At 42.2% G+C, this 19,086-nt stretch overlaps 1 long non-coding RNA gene across 1 annotated transcript in view; it reads right to left on the bottom strand.

Annotated features, from left to right (window-relative positions):
• The window catches only part of LOC133168868 (uncharacterized), a 92,515-nt gene that overhangs the window by 69,122 nt on the left and 4,307 nt on the right, over positions 1-19,086 (bottom strand). The window contains exon 2 of the long non-coding RNA XR_009718325.1: positions 12,671-12,778. This is a non-coding gene — a long non-coding RNA (uncharacterized LOC133168868). The remainder of the gene's footprint in view (positions 1-12,670; positions 12,779-19,086) is intronic.

Below are 19,086 nucleotides of genomic sequence, written 5' to 3'. Positions count from 1 at the left end.
TAGGAATATTACATTTCGAAATATCGAGCAACCGGTTTATAAACTGCATTTCCCGGCACACTATCTTGAAGTCTAGGTGTGTTTGTGGAGCACAGAGAAGCAAAATCTCCTCTTTGATGAGATTAGCTGAGTGGTGTACTTGAAATAACCTTTCATGCGCTGCCATTATTGTATTAATCTATTCTAAAACAATTTGGTTGAATTAATTAGGCCTTACATATTTCAGCGCTGCTCACAGGCTGCCTGGAAACAGATGGCGGCGAGGACGAGACACTCTCTCCGACGGATGTGTAGGGCTAGGGAGTAGAATGGTGGAGGCGGAGGATTTGGAACGAGGAGAAAAAAGAAGTGTGGTTGGAAGGTTAGGTGCGCCGTGTACCTGACGGACTGACAAAAGGGGCTGAATCAGATTGAGACAAGAGAGGGAGAAAGTTGCTCGACAGGGTCTTGGTCCTAATCAGTTCCTCTGCAACTGACAAGACACTGGTAGCTTAACAACATTTGGGTGAAGGAGGCTATTATCTCAATCCTACAGTGTTGCGGCTAGGTTCAACCTTGAACAGCTTGGAGATGATGAGCCTATCCATATGGTGTTTAAATCGCTCAGCCTTTCCTGAGCCATTAACCTTCAGGACACCTTGTACTGTTCCTACACTTTGACTGACAGCTCTGTGTAGATTTCATGAAATAGTCTCCACTTTTTGAGAAAATTTAGATGGAGTTTCTGGTCCTTAGCATACCAATTACCATATGTTCCGCACTATAAAGCGCACCGGATTATAAGACGCACCTTCAATTAATTGCCCATTTTAAAACTTTGTCTATATATAAGGCGCACTGGATTATAAGGCACAACATCAATCAATGGCCCATTTTAAAACTTTGTCCATATATAAGATATATACATTTGGCCCGCGGGCCGGACTTTGAACACGCCTGCTGTAGTGGCTCAATATTGGTCCATATATAAGGCGCACCTGATTATAAGGTGCACTGTCGGCTTTTGAGAAAATTTTAGGTTTTTGGTGCGCCTTATAGTCCGGAAAATACGGTAGTTGGTCCAACATGGCTTTATGTTTTGTATCAGTTTGTTGTTGAGGTAAGCTAAATTAATTTAAATTTGGGAAGTGATACTTGACAAAGATATGCTACACAATTTCCAATCCCCGCAAATGGTGAGGACGGTTAAAATGTTTTACAGCGGAGAGTTGAGGAGAGTCAAGTGCTGAAGCATTTACAAGCCACGCCATGAAGAAAGGACAAGCTAATGGCAAGAGGAGAGGCGGTGGATCGTAATGCACTTTGTGGCATGTGTCCAGCAGACTCTTACGTTTTTAGATGATCACGATAGCGCCAGAGAGGAACGAGAAAGAGAGAGACAAGGGCAGAAAAGTGGATGGGAGGGTGGGGAAGGGATGACTTGGCAGAAAGGTTGCAAGAACGATGATGCGGAAGTTTAGAGACTAATGCCACAAGATGGAAATATCTTATTTTGACTAAAAATCTAATAATAAATTACCTTTGGATTTAAAGTGTATAGAGAAATGTTTGTGAATTAGAAGCCACAAGACTTCAAATAATTTACATTTAAGAAGTGACCGGTCAAGTGTTGGAAATCCTGACTACACATCTTTACAGAGCTGAACGTAGTCCTTTGGCATTGCATGAACTACATTTCCCATCTTCCATTGCTCTAAGTGCCCCTCTGTTTTCCTGGCACGGTGGCATCACCATCTCGCTCCAGTCAGGCAGAGCCATCCCTCGAGTCTCGCTTTTATTACCTTGTTGACACCAGCTGCTACTTTTAAGCACTTTTAAATGCTGAGTCGGAGCGGAGGCTCAAATCACAGAATTAATGCCGTTATTCCTGCCCAGCTTTCATTTTGGCAGCGCTTTTAAGCCACGGACTTAACAACAAGCCTGGGTTTTATTCATTCAGACAGCTGGTGGGAATAACACGGTTGCCAGTGGCATAGAACTGCGTGTGGGACTTAAAGTGTGCTCGACACGTGTGGGAGGGCATCTGAATATTCAAGTGTTCTTTTAAGAGTTGCTCATGCGCCGTCCAAATATTAAAAACAGCCATGACGGTCAGTTTCTATAAACAAAGATTGAGCTGTCATTCTCAGGATTTTGGCATGAAAAAGGTGATTAAAATGAAATGTGGTGGGAATGTGACATAACCAAATGTTGCAGAGTCCTCCATCCTTCTTCGCCACTTGACTTGCCACATTGCCGCTACGCCTGCGTGAAGTCAATCGCCTCCTCTTACACACATACACACACACACACGCTCTTTCACTCGCTTCACACACAGCAACTTAGCAATGCTATCGAGCAGCTGTACCTCTCCCTATGTGCAGAGTGTTGATCTCAGTTCTTCTCTCACACACTCCGAGCATATGTCAGTCACAAACAAGACACGCTTGCCGTGCATCCTTTTCAATAAGAAGTTTGGCCTTCTAAAATCTGACCAATATTGCAAAGTGCAAAGCTATGGTAAAGTCACAGTATTTATTTCTGTTAATTATAGTCACGCGACCTAGAGAAATATAATAAATATAGATATCGATTAATATATAATACCATACAACTGAATAAATTAAATTGTGCATGATTTAATCTTGCTCGTGTTTAGCTTTTCAGTGGCCACCTGAAGAAAGAAAATGGCCAGAGGGTCCAAAAAAAGAACCACTCTGACTCGTTCACTTACAACAGTCAACTGGGGACAAAAATCAGCAACGACACCTGCGCGAACGATGTCTCGCTCTCACTGCTATCCCATTCTCGCCCGAGGCACGATTCGATTTTTAACCTTGTTCTTAACCTTTCTCTGCCCTCACTGAATGAAACCTTACTCTTCCTGTTCAGCCACCACACTGGCTAAAAGACGCTGTGGCAGAACTTCCTCAGATGTGTTTATTTTGTCATGCGTACAGACAGGTCTTTCTTGTCGAGACACAGATCGAACTGATAGCCAAGATCAACTCCAAAAAATGAGGACAAAAAGGCACAAGGCTCAACAGACTAAAGTGACATTCGATTTTATACTCTTCATGTTTCGTTTGTCAAGCTCCACCTCTTTTTTGGGTTTAAAAAAGGTTCAAGTTTTTTTTTAATTGGAGATGACACATGGAGTAAGTGTGCCCTCAGACCGCAACCAGCGGGATACAGGAGAGGAGCAGCTGTGCTGACTTCCGATTGAGGTAGACTTGTGCGGGCTGCTGATCAGACACAGATGTACAGAGCTTGGAACAGGACAAAAGAAGAAGGTCACCCCTCTCACAATGGAACGGTAGCACTTGCAGCAAGGTCAGCCGCACTCACTCGCTGCGGGACCGGAGCTACTGTTCTAAAAACATGCCAGGGCGGCTCTATCATGGTTGACTGAGGGGGGGGGGGGGGGGGGGGGGGGGGTTAGTGGATTAAGGTAGTTTGCGTCAGTTGGCAATTAAAATTGATTTGAAGCAATTTCAAATCTGGCATTTGTACCAGGAATATAATTCAAGCCAAAACTACAGCCATTATTTTACTGACATTAATTAACGTTAAAACCCACGCCTACATATTTTTACTTTCTCTTTCAAACAAAACAGACAACCATAACTATCAAAGCCTTGTACTTAGTTGTTATTGTAACCATGACGACAAATCCACACACATTTCCAAAGCCTTACCTCTAAACATAATTAATCAGGCATGAGGAAATGCCATTCAGACAACATCAAGTAAATCAGGTACAAACTCAAAAGTTCCCACGAACAATTCCAAAATAATCATGCTTGATTACGAGAGAACCCAAGAAAATCCACCTGCCAACACCTCATGTGACACACACATACACACATGCTTTGTCAGCAACTATTACCTCCCCCAGGGTTGAGCCCCCACCTGGGAGCTCCATTCCGTCATTGCACATTAGCTCAGTTACCCTTTCATCCTCTCCTGTTACACTTGTTCCCAGAGTTTTCGCCTCTAGACCAAGCTCGCTATTATCTCAACCCACAATTGAAGCCACTAAAGAGGGTAGCAGCAAGGCATTGTCATGCGGGATCATTCTTTCGTTCCTTTTTTTTCCATCTTGAGTAGTTGAAGCCCACTTGAGAAGTGACAGAAACAAAAAAAATTGTTACCAAGAAGGTATTGTGCTACCCCGCTCAATGTTTCTGTAATAACTGGTATTTTATTCAGCATTCCACATCCTGACTCACTTGAACCAGAACACTTCAACGTTTGTTGGCACTTTTCCTGTTCTTAAAAACACAAATAAGCCATTGTTATGTGTCACAACAGTTATAAATAAATAGAAACTGTAGGTAAGAGCGAGAGCTTAATGACCCTTCGGGCTCCTGTAATGTCTAACCAGTCCAAAGTAAACATTTACCTGCAGACGTGATCTGGAATTAATGTGTGATCACCGCCTGGGGCGAAAGCAGCGCTCTATTTCCTGACTTAACATACTAATAAGTTGTCCAGGTGTGTGTGTGCACTGCGGGAGGTAGACGTGAAAAAAAAAACATGGAATCAAAAGGAAAGCACAAGGTGAATTTAAAGAGCAGATAAATCCGAGATGTTTTTTCTTACGGGGATCTGAAAATTGAAGATTGAAAACCAGCGACGTCCACGGCATATTCTCCTTTGGAATTGTTTGCCGTTGCTATTAATTCTATCTGACCTTCATTAATCCCCATTTTCACGTCCAGACCAGGGCGTCCTTCATCATCCTTTCAGCTTTTGCCAGCATGGCCTCCGGTGTCCAAATTCAACCAGGGTCACAGCGCGTTCCCTCGGTCTCTAGGGAGTCCGTGGGCACGTCCACGTGCATACAAAAACACAGATTATTAAACAGGTCATCCATCTCAATCACTGATGTTGGAGCCGTGTCAGTGCAATTCTCCACTGGGTGAAGCGAAGAGTTTAAACTCTAGATGACGGAGTTGGAGGTCATTGGTTGTCACCCTGGGACGCGCATTTTGCTATATCAAAGTTGAGAATACAAAAGATGTGTTGTTTATAAACGACTGTGGAAAATATGTTCATACTAAGTTGTTTGTTGAGGTCGGGGAGGGGACTGGGGGGGAGGTTTTTCAATCAATCCAACGTAAGCACATAGAATAATAGTCACCGAGTGCAGGATTGTGACAGCAGATGTTAAGAGTAATGACAGTGGAGATTACCCAATAATTGTAGTGGTGTAAATCATTTTTGAAGCGGGGGGGGGGGGGGGGATAAGAATATGAGGAAGAGCCAGGTTGGAACAAAGGCAAATTAATTAACAGCAGGGAAATCATCGATTCATTCAATAATTTTCCACAAAATTTTCTAGAACGCTGATAAGTTGTTGTTTTTTTGCTTTTAAATCTAACACTCAAAAAAAGGCCGCTTTTTAATATTCAAATTTTTGGTTCGAATTAAAAAAGAAATTAAATTGAAAAATTGGCTACAGGGCACTTTTACTATTTGATTTGTCGTATTTACGCAATCAAGAAAGTAAATAGTGCACAAGTTAGTTGTCCGTACGAAGCAAGGTGAATAAATGTTGATGGCGAGATTCACGGGGACTGCAGTGAACAAGATCATGGCGATTATAACAATGTGGCTGCTGGTGTTATTGTCTACATTTGGGAGCTATTCGCTAGGATGCAAGCTGCCGCCTGAGGCCCGGGATCACAGACAGAGAGGCACCTCCATCTAAGGATGCCGTGACATATTTCTCTGTGATGTCCCACAACATGACACACCCCTCACCCCATGCCCCAGTATGCAAGGGTCAACTAAAAGCAAGTGTGAGTGCGTGTGTGTGTGTGTTTGTGAGCACGAGCGGTTGTGCGTTTGTGCATGCGTGTGTCTGACTGGCTCCGTTGTCACCTTGATTGTGTAATAAACTTGATTCAGTTAAGCGTGAATTATTGTTAATTGAACTAAAAAGTCATTTTCTTAATTGAAAGCCAGGGGGAGGGGCAGAGCAGATTAACGACATAAAGGAACGTTACCTTCAATTGCATTGCGAAAGCATCTTGACAATTTGATCTTGTCTAATTCCTTTTTCCTCACTCTTGTCATTATTTTTATTCTCCATCCTGCAACTATTGTAAAAGACGGTAATGTAATTAGCTGTAAAAAGTGAAAAAACGTTTGTACCTGACTGCTTTGTCCTCCAAAATGCAATTTAGCAAAAGTATGTGCCTTGCAATTGCGCATGATTTTGTTGGCGTCTTTTAAAATGGTTCAAATAAATTTAAAACAAGACTTTCATTGAATTGAAAACATATTAAAATAACAAATCAAGATCCAGGTACCAGAAAAGCAAAATACAACTCGATGTAAAACAGGTTAGTGGCAATAATGCAGCACAACATGTATGTTTTAATGACACAAAAAGCAGTTAGTGCTAATGTTGCTATGACAATATTCTAAAAACTGATTAACCATAACAGCGGTAGCCACCAAATGGCAATATAAAGTCAATGATGCGGTAGATGCTCCTATTCCACCATGCAACTAAGTCTACCATCATGTACAAATGTCATTGTCAAATACATTGGCAACTCGAATGGCTTTCACTTAAGCTGACTACAGCGGTAACGTAATTATGGAAAGTGAGCTATTCTATTTTTCTTTATTAGGAGATCTTTTTAGTGTATGTAAAAAAATGAAACGGGGAAAAAAAACAGAGGTAATCCATCACATTATTTGAGCTTCGACTTGTGTAAATAATTTATTAAATTCAATCTGATTTTTCAACTTCAAATAAACTCATTTCTAATTTCAAGTGATCCACATTTTTTTTTACTTTTTTCCAGACTACCATAGATAAAACAGAATCAAAGAGAAATGCTTTCAATGCATTCTGACCATAATCATTCCATCATAATCACATTCTTTTGACTCCATCTTTCGCCCCAAAGTTAACATTGGGTGGCTCCTCCTGACCCCAATGAGGATAAGTGCAACTGAAAACGGACAGCAGGAGTTATATATTCTAATAAGGCCCATTTCCTACTGCTGAAAACTTGAAAAGGCTTCAATTTAACCTTAGAATGAGTGCACGGAGCAGAAAAAACGTTTCTTTCTGTAAATAGAACTTTCCACTGAGGAATTTACACACAACATACAGAAAACGTTCCCTTTCTTTGAAAATGGTTTTCTAGGAATGACCGTCATCTTGCAGACCTCCACATCTATTCTTCCCTTCAAAGAGCAAACAAGGCCGCTCAGAAAACAGCAAATATTTTGCAATCCAAATCCACATACCAGAGCTGCTAGTGAGCTTCAGGAAACACACACACACACACACACACACACACACTACATTCCAGTAAACATGTGGAATTACCAAGGAAAGCGCTCCTGGTTTCAAGGCTAGTGAAATATTCACATGCACAACAATATAAAAAAAAAAATTTGCTGTTGACCTCTATTTAAAAATGCAAAATGTTACAGTGGTTTCCAATATTAAATGTAGTTTTTGGAATAAAAACATCCGGCTGAACACTCTTTTTTTTCTCCATGAAAACTTGATGTTCAAAAATTGTGCTTCCATTGTTCAGCTGCAAACCGTAATTTTGCCAAACATGATTCGTGCGCAATCTTGATTCATTGTGCCGCCCAAATGACTTTTCATCAAGCTCCTGTTGCATAACAACCGGCGTAAATGACACTCGTGCTATCATTGTAATCTTCTCCTAAAATGATTAGTGCACGTAATAAAAGCAAACACTGCCGCTCCTGTTAATTAAAAAGAACATTATGCATCCATTCGTACTCATCTTCCTTCATTATAACGCACGACCTTTAGAGCAGAGACATTCCAACAATGCCATCCCATAATACATTGTCTCCACAGTGTGTGTAGGGAAAGGGGGGGGCATGTCGAACCTTGTCAATCATAAAACTGCGGGATGGGGAGGAGGGAATAAGAGGAGGGCCATTACCTGAATCTTCCCGGGCTAAATAATTAGACATCTGACATGTAGTGAATGGGTTGGGACATTATCGCAGGCCTCCTCTGTAGCCCCGCCTCCCAATACACAGACCCGCTCACGCACATTAGGGCCCCTCTGAATGATTTAGGGGCTCTGTTAATAATGTAAAGGCTCCTGGAGCTAATTAGGTGAGTGGCGGAGGGCGCCGGCTGTGACGCATCGTCTCACTGATAGGAGCTGTAAAGGAATGAAGCACACACACACACGTTCATCGTTTGGTTTAGGTTTCCCTCTGCATACACTGCTGCCCACAATCATGAATAACAGCCATAGGTGTTCTCAAAAGAGCCAGCTTATGAATTGCTTGTATTATTCATCATGGTTGAAAATGAAAAACGGGGACCTTGCATATGAGACCATGACTCTTGAGCTTCTTTTATTCATGGAGCTGCATTAAATAGTCAATAAAGAGTGAGGAGTGCTAGAGGCTAAATATGGCTTTTGGGAAAGGTCTCCTAAATGAGTCATTGTGAAATAATAACTGATGAATCACGTATTATGTCACGCGAGAGATTAAAGATCAGTAAAAATCACGCCTCTGAAGATCTAGCCAAGTCACGTGACTTCCAATGTCGGAACGTAGCAAATACTAAATACTTTGTGACTGTGGCCTTCTTAATTAGACTTGTCAGGTAGGTAGATTTTTTATTTTAATAATTTTTTATTTTATCTGCCCAAAAAATAACTACCATTAAAATTAATGCTGATAACAAATTATCAGTGTATTTAAAAAAAAAAAATAACTGCAAGAAAAAAAACTCCAGCCTACTGATAATTTTGTGTCAAAATATTTTGTGCTGAGACGTGAAGATAACTTGAGCGGATCTAAATGTGTTCATTGAAGCAAGATATGCTGGATGGTGGTTGCTGCCAGGTCTTTATAAACTACGGGGGATCATACCAAGATTGAAGGTTACAAACGGCATGCAATTAACTAGTTTATGCCGTGTGAGTAAACGTCACGCAGCACTAGATGGCATGCTCATTTACTGACATAGTAGTTACTGCTTTTCTCTTGATTCATGACCTTGTTCATTTCATATGCCACAATGGAAAATACTAAAAAAAAAATGCCTATTGATGATAAGAAAAATGTTGTTGGACTTGGACAAGCAGCCTCGGAAAGGTTGAAAGGTGAAAAAAGGAAAAAAAATCAATAGGAGTGATTATCTTGAAAGGGAACAAGTGAGGAGCCAAGGTGGGCCTTGTCACATGTACAATGTCTCCCTCCCCACTCTGGCTGGCGCCATAGCTGTCAGCCCAGTAAGTGCAGTGTCAGGCTGATTAGAGAGCAGCGCGGCCCAGACGGAGAGCAGCCAAGCTCCAGACGAGCCCTCCGGAGACGCCGCGCCACAACAAACCTCGGCCCGGGGTCAAGACTCGCTTGTCAGCCTCCCCGCTTTCAAGATGGGCCCCTTCAGTGCGCAGCTAGCAACCGTTTTGCACAGCAGACGGCCGGGTCAAAGATTTGTGGCTATGTATGAAAAAAAAAGTATCTCCATCACGAAAACTCCCGTGTACAATATTTCCATTCTATTGAAGATTTAAGAGTTTTCTTGGCCTTGACACCAATGCAGAAACATAAAAGAAATTTAATGTCTTTTCACCCATGGTTAGGATGATTACATTAATCTTTGAACAAAAACAGCCTATGCTGAAGTTGATAAAATATAATATAATATAAAAAAAAATGGCTCTTTTAGGTGGAATAAATTCACAAAATTAGCTATTAAGTCATTTATCTCACAGCCACAGAATCCACCTTCACCAAGCCTCCCACTGTCTTTTAACGCTATCAGCATTATTACGCTAAATCGGACGACACATTTGCATACCTCTGTCATTATATAAAATGAAACAAGGAGATTAGTCACTATATTGTATAATTAGAACAGTAAGGATAACTGAGGCGGTCTTGGCTAGCTGGGAAAATAATAATACTTGGATTATGTTATGTTGACGACTTAAATCTATCTAGAAGCAATTTCGTCAAAATTACTATTTGACCTAGTTTTTTTTTACATGTCAGTGTGCGTCATTCAAAGTTGTACATATTTGATGAGAGCAGTGTCTGTGAGTTTACCAGTTTCGTCACATTCCTTAGCAACATTATACGGCTGAGTGAGTTCTACCTGAGTGTGTGTTTAGCAATGGCTGGAGGGTTGACAGTATCTAATCACAGCCGGGGAAGTTGAGCGAAGGAGAGAGTGTAGACAAGGTGGCACCATGTGAAATAACTCTACTGGATTCAAACGAGTATATCGGGTGAATGCTGTTTTGTGTGCTACAAATAATACGCAAGATGTACTGAAGAGTGGAAAAAAATCATTTAAAGTCATTTGACCGCTCTTTCACCTGAAGGGAGCTGAGCTGCGTCAGGCGTAAACATCGTAAACAAGAAGCAGAGGAACCTCCCCAGCCCATACCTCCTTTAGGGTATAGTCAAGTCGGAGTGGGAGGAGGAGGTGTCGGCGTCTCTACAAAGCCTTCTTATCCACGAGATATCAAAGCTGTCCTCCCTGCATGAGATCTTGTCAGGATGACGTGACTCACGCAGAGGGATGGCGTCCATTGCAAAGAAAATCCACAAAAGGAGACGAGGCCAGAAAACAACACAAAAGCAAAGAGCAGATTTCCGTGGAGATTTGGCAACGTGCATAAGCTTCCTTGCAAAATATGTTTTTTTGATGTCAACAAAGAAAAGTATTGTGTCTGAAGACGCTTCTTCAACCAATCCCGGATGACTGAGTGAAATAGTGGTGGCGGCATTTCACTACTTCGACCATAAGTTAGAGACAACTTTTCTGACCGCATTTTCTTTCTCTTCATATTTGTTTTATAAAAGACGATGTTGGTCGGTGATATTGTAAGGGACGGAGAGAAGTGACCTTGTGTACGTCTGTATACTTGTGTTTGTGTAATCAGACAGAGAGGGGGATTAGAGACCCAGCACCTGGCAGGTGGAAACAGTCTGTGCTCATCCTTCTTGGATAGCGCTTGCGTGTCTCTGATACACACACACACACACACACGACAACTTGTCCTTTAGTCATCGCTGTCATGTTCCGTAATCACCTATTACTGATTGTTTAATCACTGCAACTGTAACAAAAACATTAAATTACGAAAAAATATTTTACTTTATTTTTAAATGTATTGGTATAATGTAGGCAAAAACATACATTTAAACAAAGCATTTTGTTGCAAATGCGTAAATCAATACATATTGTTTACACCGCACCTTAAATTGCTTCACATCATGGATTGGAAGTTTATCACTGAATTTCTCCTTTGAAGAAAAAAAAAATCCAAGGTAAACTCAATCAACATCAAACATCTCAATCCCAACTCTTGTTGGCATTCCCAAAAGACCACTGAGCCATCTGTTGTGGCCCGCTCAAAGATAGTCGCTCAAGAGGAGTCAACAGTGTTAAATTAAAACAAACACACTAATTAGCCTGATTAAGATCTGGAAGATTCCTTGAGATTAATACTAGTCTGCTTTCGTGAGATAATAGAGTTTACGTCAGGGGAGCGCAAAGGCCATTTGGGGGCTTGTGGGACAAAAACTGGGGAGGAAAGTGAAGCTGAGGGAGAAGGTGGAATGTTGATCATATTAATGGAGGTTTTGCTGTTTGCGGATGAGTGGAACTACATGAAGTGAGCAGAGAAAAGGGGAAATGCGAGCTAACGGCCAATCCTGGACATGGGCTTTTTTTTTTTTTTTTTGGGCTTCACTGGGAGTAAGTGTCTCTGCAGGGGCTTGTCACTCTGAGGGGCCAGCGTGGGACAATCAGTGATGATGACGGGGGCACGGACCTGTGTCAAGAAGCTGAACTGGGCTGTCATTCAAAGCTCTCCACCCTATGAGATGACAAGGATGGGCCTTAATCTGCCGGGAGTGAGAGGGAGGGTGACAGAGTGATGGAATGAAAGGGGGGGGGGGGGGGGAATTAGACAGGAAGAAATTGGGAGTTGGAGGGGGCAAGAAAGACTAGTTTGGATTTATAATGCTTGCTTGTCGCACTCGAGGACGTTTTTCTAAATGCTTTTTCAATCTGTCAATACTTTTAAGCCTGGTTTCAGTTAATAATGAAAAGTTCATTTCAAGGAGGAACTCAAAATGGAGAAAAAGAAAATAGCAAACAGTCGGGAAATAAAGATAATTGTTGTTTGCCCTTTAAACAGTTGTCCAAGTGCGAGTTAACTTTGACATAATTCACAGGAGGAGACTGTTAGACTCCAGTTGGCAAGAGTGAGTTTGAATTTTCCAAAAGTGTCAAAAGCATGTATCTTTTAAAACCCAACATACTGTCAACCCAGACCGCCATCTCTCCTTGAACCAGTTCATTTTCAACCAAAACATAGCATTTACACTTTGTAAATGGTATTTTGTAAATTTGGAGGATTTATAGATCCCAAAGAAACTGGCGTTCCACAAGGTTTGTCGTAGACAGATTGCAGCGGTTTAGTTGTGATGGAATGTGATGTTTAGGAGACAGAGCTGTTAATGTCTGGATGGGATAATAAGGCACCAAAATGACAAGTGAAACATAAGAAAAACATTGTGGGCTGAAATATATATTTCCATGAAGTTTCATTGTCATAGTTCCCATACAACAATCTATGTGTAGCTTTTGGTTGCAAATCAATCAATAGGTAATACCGAGATGCCTCCATCTTACCTGATCCCATGGCATGGCCCAAATGAACTTGACATTGGTTGGTCCAGCAAGGCCCATGAGTGAGTCATCAACTTGCTATCTTGGACCACAAGCTCGCTGGCAGTTCTCCTGGGAACACAAAGAAATGACCAGTAAAGCAGCATGCAAGGAAACAAAAGTTGCGGAGGCTCAGTTCCATAGTCAGGATTTGCTGAAACTCCAGCAAGCTGTTTCCAATTAGCCCTCACTTATTCTCGGTGTTGGTCCACCGCATCATTTTAAGTAAATTTAACTATAGCAAAAAGCCGCAATGTTTGGCTTTGCAAAATGTTCTCTGGTCTGACAGAGGGAGCTGCAATGAAAATCCTTTTCACTCACGGTTACATCTATTCTTCAGTCTGGGGTGTTTCACCGTGAGGTAATGCAATAACAGGTAATCCGAAACCAGCTATAAAGAAGCCAGCAGATAATAAGATACCAATTCCAAAGCACAAAAGCAAAATATGTCAGTGGTACAGTCGGAATGAAGCCATTGAAACAGAACACGACTTGAAAGATCTTAACGAGCGGTAACATTTATTCGGAATGCTCCTCATCGTCTCAGATATATTCTTGGATGCTTTAGCCTAGCACCGGAATTTTCGTTCTCTACTTCATCAGATTACAATTTGACCATCCTAACCTCGCACGATTTGTACTTTTACGGTTTCACAAAGCCATAGCAGCCAACAATGGCTTTCTGAAGCATTTGACACAGCGGTAACAAATACTGAACAAAAGGGGTCCAAGGATTGACCCTTGAGGGACCCCACATGTCATGGCCATTTGATCCGCTTTGAAAACACCATCCTGAGTACTGGCAGCATTAATCAAGACTGAACATTATGACTTTTTCCTCTTGGCTCGCTTACTCATTGTGAATGCTGAGTATGTAAAATGTGCCATATTTGGAAGAAAGCACCAAACAGTTCAGTTGCATGACAGAAAGACAGGTGGCGAGTGTCATGGTTGTAGGTCACATCCCATGCGACTCTATGCACCAAGAGAACCAGCCAATGATCTTTCATCACCCAGATGTACGGTGTCCCAGAGGTGATCGGAGCCACGACCTGACACTGCGATGTCCCAGCATGCTCGGCAGATGTGGGTCAACTGACATCTGTTTCTCAGCACAGGCCCGGCTCAGCTCGCCACGACCCAACCCTGATGCCATATTCATCCTAATAACCTCTCCCATAATCACCAGGGATTATTCTAATATTAGTGTGCACACACACTGGGACTGCTCTGATTAAGGTATAGTGAGTGCTCCATATGTTTTTTTTTTTTTTTGGGAGGGCTTTTTGGGGGGATTTGTATGTTTTCAGTCCCTCAGTGAAAAGCCATGAAAAAGCCAGCTTAGAGAGGACTAAAGAGAGTCACTGCATAAATAATATTGGAAAATAGCCTAGACAAGAGGAAGGAGGGAGGCGCTGAAGTGGTTTAGCTACAACGCATGTTTGGTCCATGATGAAAATGGAAATAGTTGTCCTTTTAAAACGTGAATCTCAAAAATCTTATGTCATTTTGAGTCTGAGTCCATCAGCCAATCAAGACGATTTAGATCCCCTGAAAATGAAGGTACTCCTTGTTCTTGGAATGAACTAAACGAGCGAGTCAAGATATATTTTTTTGTCCAAAACAACAAATGCAGTCATTATATAAAATATCTTTCCATATAATGTGTTCTTCTTTCTTTATATATGCTGCGTCTGAAATTTTCAGCTTCCCTTTTTACCCTAAGAGGTCTATTTGTGGAAGTCATGGCCTGCTGGTGTTTATGACTCTCTGGGCTCCTACTGCTAACCCCCCACCACCACCACCTCCACACCAAGCAACATACAACACGCACACACACGGAGTTGTCCCTTAACTGCTGACTCTCAACTTCATTCCGAGCTGCAGCTGCATCTGCTGTCACCATGGAGACCTTGTTTATTACTTAACCCCCCGCCCCCCCTCTGTTCACTCACAAACACACACACAAGGATGCAGCGGTGGCAATCTGCAATCTCCCCCTGTGTTTGATTTGGTGTTATAAGACCCAACGGATCACAGCCCCCAGCAAGCCCGGACCCATATGCACAAACACACAGAGGCAGCAGTTGGCCTAAATGGATGCAGCAGGGCCCGAGTATAAGCGGCACACTCCCTAATCACCTCCAGGCTGCTCTGGATAATGACATTTGTGAAGGCTTGGCGCGTTAAGAGCCAGGTATGCATACCTTTCCTCTCCTTTTGCACTTCCCCCCCAAAAAGACATTCAAATAAAACATTGCATTATTTTCAGGGTGTTCCTCCACACATACAAGTAGGCCACAGTTGAGGTTTCACGATTGGCCCGGTGCGTTATGCAACATGTGAGAGCCTGCTAATCTTGTTCAACAGCCTGCTCCTCCTGGCCATGTCGAGGCCACCCCGCACACATACACACACCTCCTGGCCATCTTTGGAGCCATGCATGGCTACACACCCAGGTGGCCTTAATGGGTTTAAGAGTGAGTCCAGATCCCGACCTGAGCTCTTGGGTCTCCTGTCTCTGCATGTGACAGCACAGCGAGCGAGACGCGTGAGAGGTCAAGGCGTCAGTGAGATGGCCAAACACATCACACCGCTTGTAACGGAAGTGGAGCGTGACAATGCTTGACTACACACGTTTCTTAAAACCTCCACCAACATACTGTAATGCTAAAACTAATAGATTTGAATGTGTAGGAATAAAAAGTAAGAATTAAAAAAAAAAAAAAATAGTACTACTTATTATCGAAGACCCAGAATCCCCCCTTGTCGGATTTCACCTAGTTTCATTCTGAATCTGGTGACAAACTCTCAAGGGAAAAATGTTGGGTCCTCGGTGGAAGTCTACACACTTTTCAAAGCGTTCAGTCCACGCGACTGTGACAGAAATGACGGAGCCTCCCCCAACGGCAGCAATGTTTCACAAGGCATACTTTGATAACAGCAAAAACAAATAACAGAGCAGTCCTCACAGGCAGCCCCTTGTCAGGGCTCGGTTCTGGACTCCTGAACCGAACAAAACAATTGGTTCCAGATTGAGGCGGGCTTCTGTTCTCCCCAGGGGGATGGGTTAAATATATCGCAGGAGCGAACGAGAGCGAGGCAGCAATAACAGTGGAAATGGTGAGAAAGTATTTGAGAGAGTAGGAAGGAGCGAAACGTGGAAGAAATGGACAGTGTGGGAACATTGAGAAGGGGGAATGGATGGAGAAATCATTTGCACACAATGGAAAAGGAGATGCCATTGAAATGAATGGCCTTGTCGCAAAGCAGCATTGACAGATGTTGCAGAAAATATGATTTAATGAAAATAATCCTCTAATATTTCTGTGAAGTACTGACGCGGTGAAAAAGGAATGAGGGAATAAAAGAAAATAGATTTAAAAAAAAAAATCTCTGCTTTCCTCTGTGTTGACCTCCTACAAAGAATTCCATGATCATGCATTGTTTTCCTTTGGACAAACACACACACACACACACACTTAACTCAGGAGGTAAGCGACGTAAGAACAAACAAAGCATGTCCAATCATAAGTGCAAATGGCGACAAGTGACAGTGATGCGACACGACAGGCATGAAGCATCAAACAATATGAACACTGAGTCCTAATGGAGGCTGCGGCACCATGCTGCATGTCAGCAATATCAGACGCGTGACGGCTGAAGTCAGACATCGCCATGGCAACCTGCCAGCCACGACATCATCTATCTACTGGGCCAGTAAGACATGTTTGCCAATTTTAGTGTTGTCTTGCTAATGTCAACAGCCAAACACAATGCTAGTGTCAAAACAATGCTAAGTAAGTACAAACAATTATTTTTTGTTATATTTATTGTCACATTATTAATACATTTTTATTGTTAAAAACGCTACTATTTAAAATGACATTTCTGGTTTTATTGCAGAATTGCGACACCACTGGGCACACGTGTTCACACACGTACACAAACAGGGTGTCATCAATCAGCATTAAAGGTGGCACTTTCTCCTCTTCATGTGTCTCAGCAGCCCGTGGTCACATGGGAGACTCCAACAGCAGCTGTGCCAAACACACAGTGGTGCTTCTATGCACCAATGTATGCATTTACTGTCTACTATATTAGTCTTAAAATACACGGAAAATTTGTGTGTGATGAAAAAACAAGCAGCACTGAGGTCATGCTAAGGCCTCCCTTGTGATGCGTGACTTTTTTCAAGTAAAGGTCTATGTGCACGCTTTAATCAATTAATAGTTTAAAAGTTTCTTTATTGTATGCCAAGTAAATGCAAGTATTCTTGGCTACTTTGTTTACCGTATTTTTCGGACTATAAGGTGCACCGGACTATAAGGCGCACCTTCAATGAATGGCCTATTTTAAAACTTTGTCCTTATATAAAGGTGCATCGGACTATAAGGCGCACCATTAATGCATCATGTCAGATTTTTAATCCAAATCAAATCGTTCTCCATTTTATCTTTTTTATTTCAACTTCAGACGCATCAAATTACTTTATGATCACAAAATAATGATCCATAGTCTTTTTGATTCAAGCAGAAATTCATAATTAATTGCACAACTTGAACCAAAAACTAGAACATTCTGTTTTGGGGGAGAAAAAAAACTAAAAAGTGAATTAACAATGTTAATTGCTTCATTTGAGCTCATGAGCTTCAAAAAGACATCAGTCTTACAATTAGATTGAAGAGAGTTTGTGTTTCCTATGTCAGCAAAGCTGGGCGTTGTTAGCCCGAGGCACGTTGACATTTAGCATGCTGTTGCATTTTATCGCCACCACACACAATCCCTCTTCTGCAGTGTCGCATCTCAGGCGTCTCCACACCTTTAATGTGAGCCAACCTGAGGAGAGGAGCACGTTATCTCAGGCAGCCTCGGCCTTGATAATGGGCCGCATGCCGGAGATACTACTCGTCTTTGGGCAGCGGGATTACAAGGTTTACCCATGATTGTCTTTTGCTACGCTGCTGCTACTGGCGCGCATATTTTTACCGTGACGGTGATACATAATCATAGAATATACACATTACAAGGAAAACCTTTTGACTTTGATTTATTCAATATCCAGCTAAAGGTCTATGTGCTAGTATGCTCTTTGTCCAGATTAATAAAATAATTCAGTCCACTTGTAGAAATAACTGTCTATGCTCCTTTTTAGTAGATAGACACAGTATGGTTTAAGTCATTGGTGTCAAACTCAAGGCCCGGGGGCCAGATACGGCCCACCACATCATTTTATGTGGCCTGTGAAAACAAAATGTGCATCAAATTGTCTTCACTTTAAAAAACATTTATTACCATTCACCTTTCCAGAAATATTTGAACAATTTTTAATAGTCTCTGATTTCAAAGCTGGTTATTCATAACATAAGGTGTTGACAGTCATAATGGCCCTCCAATGGAAATCATGGCTACGACAAGAATGAGAAATGCATACTAGTTGACCAAAAGAGGTAATAGTAGAAGAAAAAAATGTTATTAATAAAATGCTAGTCTAGTTACTGCTATTGAGGCCAAAGAGTGCACCAGTATGTAAACCTTAAGCAGGATATGGTATGAATGCATATACGGCTTCCCATACACATCCAGCGTATTCATCTGGCCAGATCCTTCCATGCTTTGTGTGCTTGTTGGGTGATGAGGTCTGCACCCATCTGCTTGCGTGTGTGTGTGTATGTAATCTGCCTGAGACAGGCTCCAGTGCTTAGAGGGTCCAGACTGCAAACACTGCACAGGGATGAGACACCTGCCACAGGGCTAAGACCAGAGCCTCCACATACACACACATGCACACACAGATGGAGAGGCCACGGTTACCATGGACAAAGCAGTGCACCAGCAATCAATCACATCCCCAGGTTTGTCATATTCACTCGTTCCAGTGCTCTTTTAAATCATATTTACGCTACACATTCCCAAGTGCGTGTTTGGATTTTCTATCCCCGTACCGCAGCCACCAGTACTAATTAGCTGCTATTAATCGTCCACGGAGGAGGAAGTACCATTTGACAGTTGCTCCTTGTACACCATGCTGCTTAGTGAGGAGGAGGAGGAGGTGGGGGGGGGAGGCTAGAAAGCTCCACTTATCCTCATCTTGAAGTCTAGCTTTGAGCATCTGCTGTCAGTGTCAGGTCTGAATTTAGCAAATGCCCAAGCACGAGGTGGCTGCGTTCTAAACGCCCGACGCTTAAAGGAGTGTCTGTGGAGGCGCGGCACGGCGTGCCAAATCCGAGCTGGCTACGAGCTCCCTATAGGCGAACAGATGGCCATTACTATCATTTATAACTTATTAGCAACTGTAATCTTACCTGCAAGTGTCAAGCAGTGATTTTTTTTTCATTTGACAACATTTTATCTTTCATCTTCCTCGTATTTTTTTATTT

The sequence above is a fragment of the Syngnathus typhle genome, linkage group LG16 (assembly GCF_033458585.1).
Source record: "Syngnathus typhle isolate RoL2023-S1 ecotype Sweden linkage group LG16, RoL_Styp_1.0, whole genome shotgun sequence".
In the NCBI taxonomy this organism is placed as follows: Eukaryota; Metazoa; Chordata; class Actinopteri; order Syngnathiformes; family Syngnathidae; genus Syngnathus; species Syngnathus typhle.
This window is presented reverse-complemented; position numbering and strand designations above follow the sequence as displayed.